Source organism: Eubalaena glacialis, chromosome 10, assembly GCF_028564815.1.
Source record: "Eubalaena glacialis isolate mEubGla1 chromosome 10, mEubGla1.1.hap2.+ XY, whole genome shotgun sequence".
Classification (NCBI taxonomy): domain Eukaryota; kingdom Metazoa; phylum Chordata; class Mammalia; order Artiodactyla; family Balaenidae; genus Eubalaena; species Eubalaena glacialis.
The window spans coordinates 25,407,595-25,426,041 of NC_083725.1; the positions used below are offsets into that span (position 1 = coordinate 25,407,595).

At 44.1% G+C, this 18,447-nt stretch overlaps 1 long non-coding RNA gene across 2 annotated transcripts in view; it reads right to left on the reverse strand.

Annotated features, from left to right (window-relative positions):
- Positions 1–276: 276 nt before the first annotated feature.
- The window catches only part of LOC133099371 (uncharacterized), a 29,359-nt gene continuing 11,188 nt past the window's right edge, over positions 277–18,447 (reverse strand). Inside the window, exons 2-3 of one of the 2 annotated variants that reach the window (XR_009702320.1) lie at positions 11,560–11,655; positions 277–299 (exon numbers count right to left, since the gene is read on the reverse strand). This is a non-coding gene — a long non-coding RNA (uncharacterized LOC133099371). Of the gene's footprint in view, positions 300–7,949; positions 8,034–11,559; positions 11,656–18,447 lie in introns of those variants that run through there. The other variant, XR_009702319.1, reaches the window with a different exon arrangement.

The window sequence follows — 18,447 nt, forward strand, 5'->3', positions numbered from 1 at the left end:
GAGCCAGGATGACACTGAGAGAGTGGGGAAGGAGGGCTGGAGAGAGATTTTATAGACATTGAAGTTCCCAGGACCTCAGGTGCCTGGATGAGACCAGGCTCTTCAGGATGAGAATCATAAAAAGAGGGAACAGGGAAGAGCTACAGAGAGGAGTCTACGGATAGGAAATAAACAGAATAAAAAGAGAGACATAAGTAGGAAATAAATTACGTGCTGATTGCTGGTCTCTGTATCCTAATCCTCAGAATCTGTAACACAGGATTCTGCAGGTACCAGGGCAGTGATGGTGATGGAGTGGCCTTGGGAAGAGAAAGCACAGAGTTAGGGTGGAGGTGAGAACGTGGGTCCCTGCTGCCCCCTCTAACTTCCCCACCCCTGGCAGCGCCCTTAAACCAGGAGTAAACCTGAGGACAGGACATGAAGGTGCTGCCACAAGACCTGAACGTGCAGAGGGAGAATGTCTGCTTCTCACCCAGCACCTGAATCACACACGAAGGACTCTGCAGGTTCAAGTGTCTGTGAGGGAGTCGTTTCCCACCAGATAGCCTGCATTGTAAGTCAACCCCAAAACCCAACCCCAGAACGCTAGTGCTCAATTCCCAAGAAATGCCAACCAAACACAACCTTATTTATCTTATAACTTGAAGTTTGTACCTTTTGACCACTTTCAGCTATTTCACCCACCTCCCGCCTCTGACAACCACCAGTCTGTTCTATGTATCTGTGAGGTTTTTTTTTCTTTATTTTAAAGATTCCACATGTAAGTGATCTCATAAGTATTTGTGTTTCACCGTCTGACTTAATGCACTTAGCATAATGCCCTCAAGGTCTATCTGTGTTGTCGCAAATGGCAGATTTCCTTCTTTTTATGTGGCTGAATAAAATTCCATTATATATATCTCTCTCACATTTTCTTTATCCATTCACCTGTTGATGGACACTGAGTTGTTTCCTAGTCTTGCTTTGCCTATTTTATTTTATTTTTTTATCCACACTGCATGGCATGCGGGACCTTAGTTCCCTGACCAGGGATCAAACCTGTGCCTCCTGCAGTGGAAGCGTGGAGTCTTAACCACTGGACCACCAGGCAAGTCCCCTGCCTTGCCTATTTTAGAATCAGATTATTTGGGGTTCTTTTGCTATGGAGTTGTGTGAATTCCTTATAGATTTGGGATATTAACCTCTTATCATACATGTGGTTTGCAAATATTTTTTCCCATTCCTAGGTTGCCTTTTCATTTTGTTGATTGTTTCTTTTGCTCTCCAGAAGCTTTTTAGTTTGGTGTAGTCCCATTGGTTCCTTTTTGTTTTTGTTGCTTGTGGTTTTGTTGTCACACCCAAAATATCATCACCAAGACCAATGTTAAGGAGCTTTCTCTTTATGTTCTCTTCTAGGAGTTTTACAGTTTCAGGTCTTACATTTAAGTCTTTAATCCATTTCAAGTTAATTTTTACAAATGGTGTAAGATAGGGGTCCAGTTTCATTGTTTTGCATGTGGGTATCCAGTTTTCCCAACACCATTTACTGAAGAGACTATCTTTTCCCTGCTGAGTACCCTTGGATCCCTGTCAATTAGTTGCCTGTATGTGTGTGGGTTTATTTCTGGGCTCTTGATTCTGTTCCATTGGTGTATGTGTCTGTTTCCATGCGAGTACCATACCATTTTGATTACTATAGCTTTGCAGTATAATTTGAAATCAGGAAAAGTGTTGCCTCCAGCTTTGTTCTTCTTTCTCAGGATTGCTGTGGCTTTTGAAGTCTAGTGCAGTTCCATACGAATATTAGGATTGTTTTTTCTATTTATGTAAAAAAAGTCATTGGAATTTTGATAGGGATTGCACTGGATCTGTAGATTGCTTTAGGTTGTATGGACATATACTCTCTGAGACGTGTATGTAGGTGATTTGCCTGAGACTTATTAAAGCAAAACAAAAAAAGTCAAAGAAACTGCTACATTAGAAAAGACTAAACGTGTAGAGTATGGGCGGCTGGTGTATGCTCGGGATGATCCAGCCCCTTCCAGGTCAGAGAGGTGGGTGAGAAGCAGCAATTACAACAGACAAGGATGATCCTCCCTGTTTACCCCTCCCCCGGGGCCCATGTTATTCTGGGCTGCACCGTTTAAATTCAAAACACACTTTTGATATAGGGCCCTTGTAGCCATCTTGTTGTGCTACTCTTCACAACCCATGAGCAGGGTCACAGGAAACGGTAAACAGGTCTGGCTTTCCATGTCACCACTCATACAAGCCAGTGCTTTTCCACACTTGATCTACAGATCACAGACAGGTGAGGATTATGAAAAAAACAAGAACAAAGCTTTATTATGTTATGAACACAACACAAGGGTTCTGGAAGGAAAACAGGGAGGGGAGGAGTCAGCTACAGGCAACAGGGGGCATCCCCTTGTTCCAGGACAAGCACAGAGTTGTGCTTGATGCTACAGAGGGGGAAAGGACAGGAAGGCTGCGTGGCGCTGAGGCCCCCGATGGCCTGGGTCTCACCCTGCAGCGCACTGTTGATGCGCCGGAGCGCTGCTTCCTTCTCCGAGTCTACGACTTCAGCGGTGACCCGGAAACCCAGCTCAGGGGGTGAGGGCAGCCTCAGAGGCTCCCCTCGCCTGTGCGGCAGCAGAGGAATCCTGCGATTTTCGGGGCCTGGGACTGTCAGATGTGGGTGAGCAGTTCCTCCAGGTCCGTTTCTGCCCTCTTGTTGCCTCTGCACCCTTGTCAGGCTGGCTTTTGCTCTGGGAAACCACCGGAGCTGCAGAGGGCGACGGAGGGCCCTCCTCGCTCCCTTTCTTTGAGGACTTCTGGGGCAGCCCTTGCGGTATGGAGGGACCCCTCCTTCTCTGCACTGGCGGGAAACCTCGGGTGGAGCTATATGAGCTCGTGATGGCGTTTCTTTGGGGGCAGGAGCTCATATAAGAGGTCTGCAGTTTCCTTTTGTATCTGTCTTCTGCGCTCTTGGCATGGAGGTTTCTCTGCAGAGGTCCAGGCCTGGGCACGAAGAAAGAGTCCCCCAGGGGCCTAAATGCAGATCGTGCGCCCCCGGTGCCATCGGGGCCGCTTCTCTGGTCGTCGTTCCTCCCTGTGACTGTGGGGACTTCCTCCTGCTTGGCCATCCCTTTCCGGCTCTCTCCCAGGGCCCTCAACACCGTCTTCTCTGTGCACCGACTACTGTTAGGGACACACCTGGGTGTCGTGGGCGGCACTGGCTGCCCCCGCGCCACACTGACAGTGACTGTGTCCACTGCCGACACTGAGCTGCGGGACATCGTGGAGGTGTGAGCACCCATCACCGCCTTCTTCCGATAGCCTCACCTGCAGATGGAGATAAGGACCCCCAGAAAGGAGCGCAGGGTCTGCGGGATGCTACAATGTGGTCTCAGAGACTCTGTGGCAAAGCGCAGATGCAGAGTCACTGGACACTTGTGGGCTGGCCTGCGGGTGGATAGCGGGCCATGGACAACTGGGTGACCCGGGCTGGCCACGGGAAGTCGGTGGGCGCGGGGAGCGGGCTGGGGGCGGCCGAGCCCTCCTGGCAGGTGCTGGTCCCCCAGTGCCCTGGGCGGGGGTGAGGGGCAGGGCCTGCCTAGGTAACTGCCCCTAGAGAACTTGGGTGAGGTCGGTCCTTGGACAGAGAGCTGGGCTCCGAGCGCTCTCCTTCAGCTTCCAACTCGGCCAAAGGCGAAGTGCGCACTGTTTGGCCTGTTGCTGGGACGCAGCTCTGGAACCTGTGAGCGAAGAATGGGCGCGCGTGCCCGGGGCCCACGAGGAACAGGCGCGCGCAAAGGTTCCAGAGGGATGGCGCGTGCGCGGAGGACGCGTGAGGACCTGGGGCTGCATAGGTGCTTCCAGATCTCCCAGGGTCTGCGGGTTGCAGGTGTTTGCCTTGAGGGTGATGAGCTTCTTGGCAGGGCAGCTGCCCCTTCTCCCCCGGCCGGCTCTAACTGTACAGGATGGGTCCCCGGCCACCAGAGCGGGAAAGCTGAAGAGCAGGGTACCTGGCTCAGCAGCCGCCGCCCGAGGTGGCAGCTTTGGCATCAGCGCCTGTGCGTCCGCCCGCCCTCCCGCCTGGTAACATTGGAGGAAAGAGCCGCTAAGAACAGAAGTGCAAAAAAAAAAAAAAAAACCCAGAAGCGCCTAAGCCACCCAGATCCTGCTGGGGTGACAACTGAAGGGGAAGCCAGGGCGGGCTGGGAGGGACATATATACCAGGTCCAAACCCATAAAGATCTGAAATGCACGAGTCAGAATGGAAGTCTAGAATCATCCTTGGGCTTTGGGCTGAGCTGGAAGTATAGCCAAACTTTTCAAGGTCTCCAGCTCCACCTGCAGTTTCTGCCTGGCTGGGACATTGCCCCAGAGTGGGGTTAAGTTTAAGGAGTCGAAGGAGGCATACATTTCCATCCTCTAGATCACTGCTCACCAAAAAATACATAATGCCAGGCACATATGTAATTTTGAATTTTCTAATGAACACACCAGGAAAATGAAAATGGTGAAGTCAACGTAAATAATAGATTTTTAATTCAGTACCTGCAAAATGTTAGAATTTCTACATGTGGCAGGAGAAATGTGGTCATATTTCAAGGGCTCAAGAGCCACATGGAGCTCGTTGCCTCCATATTGGGCAGCACAGATATACATCAGTTACATCACAGAAATATATATTGGACAGTCTGTTCAAGATATATACCCCAGGCTATACTTTCATTTATGAAAATAAGGAAATAATCCACTTCTTCAGGTTGGGTATTGAAAAATCTCATCTAGGCCCAGTTCCTAGGTCCTACGTTGGGAGTTCAAGAAGGATTTCTGGGGAAAGGTTTTATTGACTGTGGAAGGAGCAGAAATAAACCAACTTAAATGCAAATGGGATATGTGGGTGCCTTCTCTGATTGGGCCAAGGATTCGGTCTACCTGCTAAATTATTTTCTCTCTCCAGTGCCTATGACCTCACATGTAGATACATCCAATGACAACTCGTGATTTCTGACAACCTGAGGAGTGTCCGAGGTTGGCATTCATTTCAAATAAAATCAGAAAACCTTCAACCTGACACATCTTTATCAACCTGCTAAAAATCAAAGAGGAATAAAAATCTTGAATGCAGTCAGTTAAATGTAAAAGAATATCAGTTTCAAGACGTGATTTCTCATCTGAAAACAGAGGCTAGAAGAGATCGGAATAATATCTTTAAACTACTGAAAGAAAAGAACTATCACCTCAGGATACTGACGTAGCCAAGATATCCTTAAAGATTGAAGGCAAAACAAAAATGAAAATAAAACAAAGGCTGATGAAGCTGAAAGAAGACAAAATAGTTAATTATCAGGTGGCTAGATATAAAATCATGGGAAAGGAACTTCTTCAGGCTGAAGTGAAATGACACAAGAGTTCCTAAAGTTGGAACTTCAGGAAGAAAGAAAGAGCCACAGAAGGGGTAGCATCTGGATAAATGAGATAGCTTAGTTTTCTCCTCTTAAATTCTTTTACTATAAGTATGACTTTTGAAGGAAAAAATTATACCACAATCTCAGAAGGTCAATTCATGCTGAGGTATTACATATGACAACTATAACATAAAGAACAAAGGGTAAGAAAATCTATATTGCTGTAAGACTTCTGTAATACATTTTACTTTCGTCAAAGCAAAAATTGCACCCAGGGACTTCCCTGGTGGCACAGTGGTTAAGAATCCGCCTGCCAATGCAGGGGACACGGGTTCAAGCCCTGGTCCAGGAAGATCCCACATGCCGCGGAGCAACTAAGCCCGTGCGCCACAACTACTGAGCCCGCGTGCCCCAACTGCTGAAGCCCGCGTGCCTAGAAGCCTGTGCTCCGCAAGGAGAGAAGCCGCCGCAATGAGAAGCCTGCGCACCACAAGGAAGAGTAGCCCCTGCTCTCCACAACTAGAGAAAGCCCAGGCACAGCAACGAAGACCCAGTGCAGCCAAAAATCAATCAATCAATCAATTTTAAAAATTGCACCCAAAAGAGTTAAATAGGGAAGGAAGATGATATTGAAGATTACTGTAATAAGGGAGAAAGGCCAGGACTCAGTCTGGGCTCAGCTTCACTGAAACAAAAGGCAGGAGAGTTTCTCAGTGCTGAGGTGGGGTTGATCTATAGGGTGCTTCCAGAGCATTGAGTTATTCCTGAGTTTGCAATGGTTTTTCTCTGTGATTAGGACATCTCTGTGTGGTATTTAGTACCCATCAAAGTTAGGCTTCTACTCTCCCACAGAGACTGGGAAATATATATGGTAGAATGAACCTAAAAGTCAAATGTAACCACTGTTTCTCAATGTTGGCATTTTATGTGTTTTGTACTTGCTTTCTTTTGTTCATTTCAAGTTTGGAAATGCTTGAAAATACACAAGAATAATGATAAGTGTGGTCTTTACTTCTCAGGAAATCACAAATAATTCATATATAATCTTAATATTTCCTCTTCTCATTGTTGTACCACAACTCATATCAGTTTCCTTTGTTCTATTCTTTGTATGATGTACAGTCAAGTTTGCTTGCTACAGTTTCATGATTTTTTAAAACTCTGCACTTGTTTATTATTGCAGTTTTAAAAAGTCCATCCCACGGTAAAATCTCTAGGTACAAAAAAACCCCACATGTGTTTGAAAGATAAACTTGTCTTCAGAAAAAAAAAAATCAGATTTTTAAAAATGAGCATCAGAGGAGACAATAAATAGAAACTAAATGGCCAGAATGGGTACTTTCTAAATCAGAAAACCTTGGCATTTATATATTCTGAAAGTGTTGACTTGAAACAAATAGACTACCAGATATTTCTTCAGCAAAGACAGGTTTATTCGGGATCAGCAGAGAATTGCAGTTCAGGGTCGGCCACCATGGTGAGCTTCGTGTAAGTCCCCAAGTGGCAAGGGAAGGAGAATGCTTTTATAGAGGGGACAAAGAAGTTGGGAGGGCTCTAGTCAAGAGTTCACGGCTTTTCACTGGCTGAGTCTTGCCAGGAAACAAGAGGAGTCTTTCTTCTTCCTGTTGGGCTCTGCTATGGTCACCGGGCACGAGAGCTCCCCCTCTGGTCTCCCAACTCTATTTAATTGAGGTTTCCCTTTATTAATTTTTTACACCATAGTCAAGCTTTGAAAACAAGCCTGGTCTTCCCTAGGCGTCTTTGATGAATTAAACAATGGACAAAGTAACGTACAGTACGTCTGTCTGGGTTATAAAATAAATATGAGTGGATAAATACCACCCACTTAATCAATGAATAAAATTACATTATTAATTCACAAATTTTTTTCAGCTTAAAACAATAGCCATTTTTTATAGGAGATTATTTATTTATTTATTTATTTATTTATTTATTTGAAGTATTTGTTTATTTATTTATTTATGGCTGTGTTGGGTCTTCGTTTCTGTGCTAGGGCTTCCTCTAGTTGCGGCAAGCGGGGGCACTCTTCATCGCGGTGCACGGGCCTCTCACTATCGCGGCCTCTCCTGTTGCGGAGCACAGGCTCCAGACGCGCAGGCTCGGTAACTGTGGCTCACGGGCCCAGCTGCTCCGCGGCACGTGGGATCTTCCCAGACCAGGGCTCGAACCCGTGTCCCCTGCATTGGCAGGCAGATTCTCAACCACTGCGCCACCAGGGAAGCCCTATTTATTTATCTTTTATACAGCAGGTTCTTATTAGTTACCTATTTTATACATATTAGTGTATATATGTCAATCCCAGTCTCCCAGTTCATCCCACCTCCACCACCACCATCCCCCCCACCCCCCCTCCCCCGCTTCCCCCTTGGTGTCCATACGTTTGTTCTCTACATCTGTGTCTCTATTTCTGCCTTGCAAACCGGTTCATCCGAACCATTTTTCTAGATTCCACATATATGCGTTAATATACGATATTTGTTTTTCTCTTTCACAATAGCCATTTATTATCACACAGTTCTGTAAGTCAGAAGTCTGTTCTGGCTAACCTGGGTTCCTTACTCAGGGTCTGGAGGTATGAGGCCAGTTGAGTTCTTTTATTGGTTTAGATGACACCTAGAGGACCAGGAGAGTGTGGGGAGGATGAAAATCAGGAGAAAATATAAAGGAAGTCAGATTGATTTCAAATTATTACATACAACTGTCTATCAATCCAAAGGTAATTGTTTGTTGTCTACTTTTTGCTGGATATCTTTGTATTTCATATCCAAAATCAAGGCCACAGACTCAGCTTTCTACTAAGTTTGTCTCATTAAAGAATTTTTAAGACCACACCAATCCAAATAAAAATGGTAACAGATTCTATTAGAAATGTTTATAAATTGTCCTGGGAGAGCAACATAAAGCAATGTTTTGTCTTGGGACAAAAGGAACGGTTCCTAGAAGAAGGAGCAGCTGATCCAGGCATTGGGTGCAGCGGAGTTTTGCCATGTCACTCAGGGTGAAAGGTCTCCAGGAAGAAGGAAGGCTGAACATTTACCTATGAATTTAAACTGCTGTAATTTTTAATAATCTTGTGAGGAGCAGATAGTCAGGATATCCTATTTATCAAGAGACAGAAATGTCTACAAAACTGAGCCGTCACAGGATCAGATGGGTCCTCGCTTTCTGGTGAGCATTTCAGAAAGTAGAATCTAGGAGGCAGGAAACCTGGATCAGAACAGGGAAGAGCCAAATCCTCTCATAGACTTTGACATAGCGCCACCTAGCGGGTAGCTGTGAGATGGCTGGAGCCTTTTATGATTACTTCATTAATCAAATGTTATATATAACTGCAACTGCCACTCAAGAACTAAAGCCACTCCAGGCTTTTTATATTTGAAGGAAAAAAGCCAAGATATGTGGGAAAATTTTTTTTTTTATATTTATTTATTCATTTTTGCTGCACCGGGTGTTAGTTGCGGCACGTGGGATCTTCAGCTGAGGCACCAGGGCGTCTTAGTTGCCACCTGCACGCGGGATCTAGTTCCCCCCACCAGGGGTCAAACCTGGGTCCCCTGAATTGGGAGCATGGAGTCTTACCCATTGGACCACCAGGGAAGTTCCTGTGGGAAAATGTTTAACAACAACAACAAACTCTCAGATTTCGTTGAGGGTTCGGTAGCAAGGATAGTTTTTAAACGTATGATTTATGACCTTCCCATATTTTGAATCTCAAAAACACTGAAAATGAGTCATGATTTTTGATCCACCTACATTTTAAAATTTCACTGTGTGGTAAAACACGATGACAGTAATAATAGATTTCTTCTTTCTAGTTATTCATTGGCAATAAAATGAAAGTGACTAGTCTATCTCATAGGATGGGAATTAAGCACGGCCAAATCCCATCTCACCTTCCCTTCTTACTACATGATTCCTTAGTAAATAGGTTGTGTGTCCATCAACCTGGACCCACATATTCTAAATAGTTGAGGTAAAGCCAGTGAAAATTTATATCAGGTATTAGTGAAGGGTGAATATTAATCAGTAAAGCTGAGGGTTTTAGGTCTTAAGAAAATATTAGTGAAATTAAAATGAGAGTTTTACCTACCATTGAGTAGTTTAGAGATTAAGCATGAAGTTTTTACAAATATACATACATACGCACATATATATACGAAGAGTAATATTAATGAAATTAAATGTAAAGGTCTGATTTTATCTAAAAGCCAAGAAAAAATTATAATTGTTGGCCATAGACAATGTTCTTGAGATTTATAAATACTCAAATACAAAATTTCTGAAAATGCAATTCATTTTGAAATTTTGGTTCATTGTTGAATAAAAACATTCGTGGTGACCTCTTAGTCATTAGCAAATCATATTTCTGCCAAAATTAAATCAAAATATGATCAGATTAAAGAGGTGAGGCCTGTTGTGAATAGGGTGGGAAGAGGATGCTTCAATATAAAAGAGACCCTTGTAGGTGACTCTCACTCCAGAACTGAGTCACTTTAAGAAGGAGAATCTAGTAGAGGAGAGGTGAGTCTAATCTTATGTAATTTCTTTTTTACCTCTCAGTTTTCCACAAAAGGCAAATATGACAGCCAAAGTTTGGGGAATGGAGTAATTTTTTTTTTTTTTTTTTTTTTGGCCGCACTGCGTGGCTCGTGGATCTTAGTTCCCCAAACAGGGATTGAACCTCGGCCCTTGGCAGTGAAAGTGCGGAGTCCTAACCACTGGACAGCCAGGGAAGTCCCTGGAGTAATTTATTAATACAGTAAGTGTTGCCGAGGCCAGCTCAATCCCAGACCTAGTGTGTACACTTAGGGACCCTTGGGCCCTCTGCTCCAGGAGCTGTAGGCAGGACTAGGTTTCAACACCCAGGCTGGAGAGATGATGCTCTTTTTCCTTAATCAGATCCTGGTTGGAGTCCTCTACCACATGGTGAATCGAGTTTCCCCCATTGACTGATTCAACCTCTCAGCTGCTGCTGGGGATCTGAGCCATAGCCGAGTCGGACCAGCTGGCGGAAGTTGGAGGATCTCTGAGTCTAGACCAGGATGTCCAGTAGAATGTAACCCACATATCTAATTATAAATTTTCTAGTAGCCACATTAAATGAAGTAAAAGGAAACAAGTCAAAATAATTTTAATCGGCAAAATGTTATCACTTCAACAGGTATTTACACTGACGATACAAACATTGTTTAAAAGATCTCAATGAGATAGTTTAAATTTGCTTTTTCTTATTCTGTCTTCAGAATCCATTGTGCATTTTTACACTCAGAGCACATCTCAGTTCAAATAAGCCAAATTTCAGATGGTCAGTTGCCACCTGTGGTTGGTGGCTACAGTACTGGACAACCCACGTCTAATCCATTCACCAACTCAAGTTGAAGCTAAATGATGGATTGAGTCTTTCTTTCCTTTTCTTTCTTTTTTTTTTTTTTTTTTAAATGTAATGCATCTCTCCATCAATGCACTTAACTTTTTAAAAAAAATAAATTTATTTATTTATGTTTGGCTGCGTTGGGTCTTCGTTGCTGTGCACAGGCTTTCTCTAGTTGCGGAGAGCGGGGGCTACTCTTGGTTGTAGTGCGCGGGCCTCTCATTGCAGTGGCTTCTCTCATTGCGGAGCACTGGCTCTAGGCGCGCGGGCTTCAATAGTTGTGGCATGCTGGCTCAGTAGTGGTGGCTCACAGGATCTAGAGCGCAGGCTCAGTAGTTGTGGCGCACGGGCTTAGTTGCTCTGGGGCATGTGGGACCTTCCCTGACCAGGGCTCGAACCCGCGTCCCCTGCATTGGCAGGTGGATTCTTCACCACTGTGCCACCAGGGAAGTCCCTGGATTGAGTCTTTCATTCTAACTAGCATTCCAAATATCAGAAGTTCTGGGGCAAAGGTCAGTTATATTTATATTTATATTTATACTTATATTTATATTTACATTTTATGTCATTACCTAGCACAATGGATGGCACATATTAGGTACCTGATATATCTATACAAGTAAAAAGGATAGAGCTCCAAGCACTAATGGTCATTCAACTCATAGAAACATCTTGCTCATTTTTCCACAGAAAGTGACTATGGCTAAACATTTTAAAGAAGCAAGTAGAAGTCTCATCTGCCTAGGTTATCTTGAAAAACTTACGTACCTGAAATGCGGATATGTCTGCTGCCTCTGGTGCATCAATTCAACACAGAGGGAGTCCCATGGAAGTGTTCACTGTGCCCGTTCTGCTCTGTGGCCACTGAGAAGAATGAGACCAAGACAAATGGTCAGTTGAGGAAGCTGGTGTCCGAGATCAAGGACATGGAGCCCCACCTGAGTAATGTTCCACAGTTTAACACAAGGATGCTGAAGCTCCAAGGGGAGGCATCTGTCCTAACTACTCCTCCCCACGGAGGACCCAGGAAGAAGCAGCTCTGCTAAGGTCTCCATTAAATATGGGCATTATTTGAATCCTGGCACCTAAATTTTTATCCCCTAAACAATGGTGTTTCTCACCCTGAGTATGAATTAGAACCACCTGGAGATTTTTAAGAGGATATAGTATTTAGGTCATGCCTTGATCTGTGTTGTTCAATAAGGTAGGCACTGGTGGCCATTAAGCACTCAAAACAGGGGTAGTGCCATAGAGAAATGATAATATTTTGGGTATATTGAGCTTAATACATATCTTATTGAAGTCGTTTTTGAATAAGTTTACAAGAAACTTTAGAATTACACCTGTGACTCATGTTCTATTTCTATTGAGAAGCACTGCCTCAACTATGGCTTCTCAAACTTGAATGTGCATTTAATTACCTGGGGTCTTCTTAAAATGCAGATTCTGATTCTATAGGGCTGGACTAGCCTGAGAATCTGCATTTCTGACATGAGCCCAGGATGATACCTCTGGTTCCTGACCACACGTGGAGAGTAGCAAAACCGGCACTGTCTGAATCTGCAATGTTTCTGAGCCCCCAGGTGATTCTAACCCACACTGGGTGTGGGCAACCACTGTGATGGATGAATGTGTGTTTGGTAAATATCCCAGTTCACAATATCACTTGTGAGAAGAATGAATTGTTGATTTTCTAAGTGAGTTTACTCTTTGCTCCATGCAAACTTGTATTGAGGATAGCAAAAGCGGTCCCAGACATTTTGTCCTTGACAACCCACAGTCTGACTATCAGACATGTCCCAGCATCTTCCACTGAGCCAATCATCAGAGAGCCTAACAAAGTGAGTGGCACTGTTCCAGACAACAGGGGCACTTCTGAAGCTTCCTGTGCCTCCATCCATAGTCTTGTTAGAATAAGCAGTTCTGCTCCAGACTCTGATAATTAGGGATAGCTGGAGATGCTGGCAGTCCAGAAAGCCATTCTTCTCCAGTTTCCCTTCTCGTCTGAGCAAGTTCTAACTCTAAGTTGCCGTCAAGGTCCAAAGGCATCCCTACTCATGCCCAAGGAAATCTCTGATTGGCTGGGAAAGATGCCTCTTGCTCTGTCTTGATGTTGGCCAAGATAATACTTTTAAGCTGTTAACAGACCCTAAGTGTCTCAGATGAAAGGTACTGTAGCGGGAATTGCCATCGTTAACAGCATTCCATACAGGTAACTCTTGACTGTTCCAATTTCTCAAAAATTTGGACACTTTGACTGCCTCTAGAACATCTCTAGGGTGTGTGAAAGAAAAAAAGAGGCCTGTACAATTTATTTCTCAAAATATACACAGAAATATTTTGCACATACAAACAAGGAAACCTTATAAATAATGTATGGGGAGCAATGTAATGTCGATAACGGAACTACTCATTTCGAAAGACAACACTGTCACCAAGTGTCCCCTCACCAAAACTGACTGGGAATTTTTAGGGGCCGCCAAACCAGAGGTGGAGATTTATAGGAACCTGGGATGTTTGAAAAATGGTTTTGGACGACCTCCTTGAGGAAGGCACCAAGCGTCATCCCAAATTGCAAAAATGGCTCCAGCTTGACTCCTTGTGTCCTCACTCTTTGCAACGTGACATTCCAACTTCTCCCATCAAGAGGCAGAGGTGATTTCCCCACCCTTGAAGTTAGGTGACTTGCCATGGCCAATAGAAGGCAGCAGAAACGATGGTGTGCCAGTTCAGAGCTAGGTCCCACGATGCTTCTACTCTTCCTCTCGGAGCCCTGCTACCACCATGTGCACAAGCCCCAGTTACTAGCTGGGGCATAAGAGGCATGTGGCCCAGTCAGGCCCCCGGCCCGGCTACAGCCAGCCCCCAGCTGACCCCACAGGTGTAGCAGCAATTCCAGCCATGATAAGCAGGGTTGTGAGGAAGAATTAAGAGCATAAGCATATGCTATAATTTATAAACCACTCTGTCAACCTACGACATTATTTTTCAAAAGCATTTTTGTTATTTTGAATCCCTGTGTGGACATATTGAAAACAGCACTCCAATGGTTGTTGGAGAGCAAAGGATGCAACCTGAAATTGAGAGTAAAATATATTAGTTTATCCAGATTCACATATTTGTATAAATTACTAGAAAATCATCTGAAGAAAAACAGACACGAATGAAAAAAACAGTCCAAAGAACACGGGTGAAGAAACATGTCAATTTATCACCAACTAGTACATCAAAGATGTAATGGAAAGTATATGTTTGGTTCTCTGTATAATTTTCATCACAAAAGCATTATTTGATTTGTACATACCTGGAAGAAAACAAAGCATTAAGATTATCTGCTGGTGTGAAAACTGGCCCCTATACACAGAGGGCAATGAGAGACTGAAGAAAGAGGCAGCCCGCTCCAGACTAGTCAATGGCAGTTTTAACAAGCAAGGGAACCTGCTTACAAGGCTTGCCTTGGTCAGCTGAAAGACGAATAGATCTCAGCACCCACCCGCCAGGATCTTGAGTTTACACAGAGACCTTAACAGGCTTCAGTCACGTATACTGTCCACATGGTCTCAAGAACACATTACTCGCTCAAGGCTGAGTTCTTGAAAATGGTTCCCACTGTGGGAATGGTGGGCAGAATGTATATTCCAAGGTCAGGGGAGGGGGTGAGGAGTCTCTGATTGCCCGGGTCCAGCTCTCGGCTCAACTGGCAGTTATGCCCTCTCAATGGCCTCCTCCGACATTTCAGCAAGGAAGGATGCCAGAAAAGATAGCCTAGGGCAGAAACCACTCAACTTGTTATCACGAATGCCAGGGCAACCCAAGCAAGTGGACATACAAGCCTACGTAGGGCCTGGAAGTAGGAAGCATTTGGGGACTACACCTGGGCTGGTACTGACCTCCCTCCCCAAAGGGACAAGGAGAGCAGAAACCTGGATGGAGTCAAGACAGAGAACAAAGAAAGGCAAGGCTGGATATGGAGCAACGTGTGGATCCAGGAGCATGTGTCTCAGAATTGCCGGGGCTCTGCAGACCAGCTGCATCCCCATTCTCCTTGACCCTCATTGGTATAGTTAACTCAGGGTGGGCTCATTCCGGCTGCCAAGTCACTTGCCACCTGTCCATGGAGTTGACAGTTACTTGCTCACAGTGAACCAACCTCCCTGGACCTAACAGCTACTGCAGGAGGCGGTAGTGGAGAGCAAGGTGACGACAATGATCAGATGAGAAGGAGGAAGAGACGCTCAGTGGACCGACTGGGTGGATTGATGGTGTGGGGTTAAGTCTGCAGAGCTAAAGGGGCCAGATGGAGAAAAGGGAAGGGGAATCATGAGGATATAGTCAAGCCCCATCTTGTGGATATTTCATCCATATGTTGTATACAAATTCCATTAAATTTGCTCTGAATGAAAAAGAGAGAACAAAATTATCCTTTGAACCATGTCAGTGACTTTATTTACCATCTCATTTGATGAGCTCATAGCCCAGGGTCAGAGGGAAATGGGAGCTGTGAGTCTGCCATCTCTCAGGAAGTCTCAGGCCTCAGAGGCCCTTCACAGCCAAACTACCTCACCTTTTGCACTTTTTAAGCAACGTTATTCCTAAGTGCGAGTCACCCTCTTCATCGGGTTCTCCAAGAAACAGCAATCTCTCCCAATGAGAGAGGAAAAATGGGCTACTTTGGCTTTTTGAGGAACAATATGTAGTTCTCCAAAATGGTACCTGCCTGGGGGATTTTTCAAGAAAATTAACCATCAGTAGTGATTTGTTTGTCTTCACATAACGTATGACCCAGATGTGCTGAGAAATAAGAAAAGGATGAACGAATCAAGGGCAGCTGATCCAAGGAGGCAAGGGGCAACTTCCACAGCCTACGTGGAAAGCTAGAGAAAGGGAACATCCAGCTGGTGGGAGTTGAAGACAGGGGCCAGTCCTCCTTGGGCTCGGGATGCCACCCTCTCTTCCTACATCTTCACGCTCTCCTTCTCTGTTGGCCCCTCCCAGCCAGAGTTAAAGAGCCACAAGGAAATGCCCTCCTCCACTCTATTCTCCTGTCCTTCTATCCACCCCTCCCTTCTTTCCCTTTGCCATCAATTTCTTGACTTGCCCCCCATTGCTCCCCTCCCATCTACACTGCGATCTGGTTTCTGCCCCACTACTCTCATGAAACTGATCTCCTTGAAGCCCCCAATGATTTCTCCGTTGACAAGTCCAGGGGACTACTTCTCAATCCTTATCTATGTGACCGCCAAGCCGAGTTATATCTTAAACAACGTCTCTGTCTTGAAAATCTCTTCCCTTGGCTTCTGCGCCACCTTTTCTTTTCTTTTCATGAGACTGATCACAACCAGCACTGCAGATTCCATCGAATTGAGGAATGCTGTTGCCTACATGTGTGAATGAGCTGTGAGTAAAGTACTGAAGTAGAGGAGACCTAAAGTGAAACGTCCTCATGAATGTCCATGTGGCTGAGCAGCAAGTTAACCTTTCATAGATGTGCTAAAGAAGAAGAGTTGGTTTTTATTTTATTTACTTTTCCCTGGACTGTGTTGAATGACTATCATCTACAAGTTCAGGCTACGTTTTGCTGACGATTAATGCACTGGGAGAGCTGAGAGAAAACTGAACAGTAGAGCTGTCTTTTTCTTGACCAGTTCCCCTTACTTTCCCAAACTCTAAGTCTTTCCCTATTTCTTTCTCCTTTTTATTGTAGTAAAATGAACATAACACAAAATTCACCATTTTGATCATTTTACAATTCACTGTACCATTCAGTGGAATTTAGTACTGTCACAATGCTGTGCAACTATCACCACTGTCTAGCTGCAAAACATTTTCATCACCCCAAGAGGAAACCTACACCCATTTTAAGGAGTCATTCCCTATTTCCCTCTCTTCCAAACCCCTGGCAACCACTAATGTATAATATTTTCTGTGTGTATGGATTTGCCACTGCTGGACATTTCGTAGAAATGGAACCATACAACATGTGGCCTTTTCGTGTCTGACTTCTTTCACTTAGTTGCATCCATGATGTAGCATGTATCAGTAATCCATTCACTTTTATGGCTGAATTCCCTGATCCTGTTTTCTTCATACTGTTTGAATACAAAATTAAAAATATGTTGAGAGTGAAGCTCTGTTTTAATGGCACATCTATTAGGCCAATTCATTTAAAGAAGGTGAAAATGGAGATGTTGTGAAATGATAATCGTTGAGAAGCCTCAGCCAACTTGATAATGAAAAGTTTGGGAAATGTTGCAAAAAATTATCTGCTTTATATTAAAAGCCTTTTAAACAAGGATTCAGGAGATTGTCTTTTTCTTGCAGGTAACTTAAATGAGGCAGAAGGAAATAACTGCCCTTTAAAACAGATTTTGAAAGGATTCTATTTATTCTTAATAGACGAATGGGAGTACAGGTAGTTCACATCCAATATGGACTCCCTGTCCAAACACTGTTTATCGTTCTAGCCACCACTATCGAATTATATTTCTTGAGAGTAAGGCAGCTCAATTCCTGCATATCACTTTTTAAAATTCATCTATCAAGTCCATTAATACAGTATAAACAAGAGAAGTTCATGTTTCAGTGCAGTTCAAATATCAGGTATAAAGAACCCCCAGTAAGAAAAAGAATCCTATATCTCTTGCCAGAATGTGGTCAGCTCTAGGGTGCTTTGTTAGCTGAAAGACACATTCATTGTTAAAAGGATAGAGGCTGTTTAAGAGGGATGAAAGCCAAAAAATTTTAACTACATGTATGTGTTAAAAACAGTGCTAGGTTATCTCATATTCTATATCGGTCAAGGCTCACCATTTTACATATGTGAAAAGCGAAGTTAAAAGTGTTCTAGTAGGCCTTCCCTGGTGGAGCAGTGGTTAAGAATCCGCCTGCCAGTGCAGGGGACACGGGTTTGAGTCCTGGTCCGGGAAGATCCCACATGCCACGGAGCAACTAAGACCATGCGCCACAACTACTGAGCCTGCGCTCTAGAGCCCGTGAACCACAACTACTGAAGCCCACGCACCTAGACCCCGTGCTCAGCAACACAGAGAAGCCACCACAATGAGAAGCCCGCGCACCGCAACAAAGAGTAGCCCCCGCTCACCGCAACTAGAGAGAGCCCGCGCACAGCAACGAAGAGCCAACGCAGCCAAAAATACATAAACAAATAAATAAATCTATTTAAAATAAAAAAAAGTGTTTTAGTAACTTACTAAAAGGCACGCAATCAGTAAATTTGAGCAAGAATTCAATCCCAAATCTGTCACACTGAAGTTTAAGCTAATACTTGAGATTAATAAAAACAGCACTAAATTAAAAGTTCAGAGATAGTTTTTATTTCATACTCTTTCACTAACGCTCTTTGGAGATAAATCATTTCATTTATATGGGCCTTACTTTTCACAACTATAATAGTTGGAAGCTTGACTAGATGATCTGTATGTAGTCTTCCAATTCTAAAATGTTCCCCTAATTTGGATTCCTACAATAATTGCCCTTGCAATACATGCATGCTGCCACCAAGCAGCAGTAGAGACTACTAGTTCCTTTTTTATCCCTAGTGGGGAGTGCATTTTGACATCAGACTTATCCGTCAATAGTACAACCTGTTAATATAACTATAAAATAACAAAATAATCTGGTATTATTTCCTGTAAA